The 2,129-nt window shown below is 33.3% G+C and overlaps 1 protein-coding gene across 2 annotated transcripts in view; it reads right to left on the bottom strand.

The window, feature by feature from the left end:
* Positions 1–2,129, bottom strand: part of smpx (small muscle protein X-linked) — a 12,725-nt gene that overhangs the window by 1,279 nt on the left and 9,317 nt on the right. The gene's annotated exons all lie outside the window — the stretch shown is intronic.

Genomic DNA, 2,129 nt, shown 5'->3' with positions numbered 1-2,129 from the left:
ATAATAATAATAATAATAATAATAATAATAATAATAATAATAATGGAACTGGTAAGTACTTGGATGGGAGATCACCTGAATGACAGATGTTGTGGCTGGACTCATTTTACTGCTTCCTATAATTTCAGTTTATTCATTGCAAGTCCAAACGGCATCAGCAGCAACTAGCAGCAGCACTTTTTAGACTGGGGTGCTTCTAGGAATATCATATATTTTTCTAACTGTAATATGCAATGTAAACGTTTATAGGATAGTATTTGTGTGAAATTCATAAAATTGCGAGACTAAAATTCTTTAAAGATGACAGAAATCCATATTGGTCTTATTCCTGTTTGTCGTTTTCACTAAATTCAGCTTTCCATAAGAGGTAACTTCCTGTTTGTTCATTACATTGTAACTTCAAATATTTCAATATATTTACAGTTTTGTGTTTCAAGTGTGATTGTCAATACATATTTCCATTACTGTATCAGAAGAAAAATAAATACAGCAGCTTATACCTTTTCATAAACAGAGTATTAATGCATTTTTATTTTTACAACTGAGTCTGAAGCATGCATGTGTATTTGGAATAAAAATGCTGCTGAGTGCTGTAACAGTAACTTGAAAGTTGTCATCTATAAAAAGTTTGAAATTATCTGTAGTTTTCAAAGATCTGGGGAAAGTCCTGCCTCTGTACAAATACATGCAAATATTAGCAAGACCTTGAAGGCCAGCATTTGCAGCCAACCGCATCAATCATAGGAAGAAAAAGTAAAACTGCTGCAGTTAGCTTCTAGCATCTAATAATAAAAAAAACACATTTACCAAAAAGTGGAGTTAAAGATCCAATTTAGGCTTGTTTTCCTGCAAGACTGCTTTAAATTGGTCTATATATCAATGGGAAATGATGAATGAATGCAAGCTAAAGTTAAAGCCTATTTATTTAAGCAGGTAAAAGTAAAATCTATAAAGTTGCCTCAGCAAGATGTCAAAACTAAACACAATTTAGATTAAAGCTGAAAAATATGATTAAATTAAGGGAAAAAATGCTTTATCTTCATATAAAACCTTTTCAGGTGTGCAGCCTGTTGAGGCAGAAAGTTTTGCATTTTTGTTTGTTTTTTTAAACCTAAGCTAGTTTTAAAAAGTCATTAATTATATTTTTTAGTATTTGATGTAAAGGTTTATTAAACTTTTATCTTTTTCTGCGTTCTCTTTTTTTCCCCTCTTGTTAACAACATGCTTGACCTGGAAGGAGCTGTTTCACTGTTTTTATTGTGGGGTTTCTGTGTCTCGCTGATAAAATCCACAGAGCAGACTGCTACTCAAAGCTCACACTTCCAAAACACATAAAGTATAAATATAGCACATGACTCAGCCCCTCCAGCACACAGACAGTCATGTTCTGACCCACACTTCAGCTTGACCCAAACAAAAAGAAGAAAAATTAATAATAAAAGCCTGAACAGCCAACAGAGACTTCCTGTGGTGAGCTGCAGCCACTGCAAGTGTGGAGAAAAATAAACAGAACACACTGCTACACACAGTTTTAACAGTTTTAAACACATCCACTATGAAAACAATACTATGATCAGTACTTGACTCAAAGACAAACAACTCTATGCTGGGTTTTTAGTTTATATCAGACTTTACTAGTTTTTTTTATTTGTAACAAATGATAATCAAACACAGTTTAATATATTAAAGCGTTAGATCAGGCATCCTCAGTGTTTTTCAGTCTGGGACCCTTAAACTTGAGGAGAGATGGAACAAGGATTACTGTTATCATTAGGAGCTGCAGTGGTGTAGAAATATTGCAAAGATTACAGCCTTAACAGGCCAATTATGTAGCGTGTGCACAAGTCGTGGAGAGTCAGGCTGTGAGTGAAGCAAAATTCAACTGGTGTTCTCACTGAATGTGTTCATTTTTGACTGAAATGCTTTATTTTATGAGTCAATTTATCAATTTGCTACATGTTTGGTAATGTTTTTTAAAGACGTAGACTTGAAAAAATAAAATAAAATAATCAAATTTCAAATTTAGCAACCCACCCCCTTGCAGTATCTTGGCAACCAGACAACAGCATAGGATTAAAAAACAGACTGTATTAACAACGTAAAACATACATACATACATACATACATAC

The sequence above is a fragment of the Austrofundulus limnaeus genome, unplaced genomic scaffold (genome assembly GCF_001266775.1).
Source record: "Austrofundulus limnaeus strain Quisiro unplaced genomic scaffold, Austrofundulus_limnaeus-1.0 Scaffold30, whole genome shotgun sequence".
In the NCBI taxonomy this organism is placed as follows: domain Eukaryota; kingdom Metazoa; phylum Chordata; class Actinopteri; order Cyprinodontiformes; family Rivulidae; genus Austrofundulus; species Austrofundulus limnaeus.
Note: the sequence above shows the minus strand (reverse complement) of the source record. Positions and strands in the feature narration are given on the sequence as shown.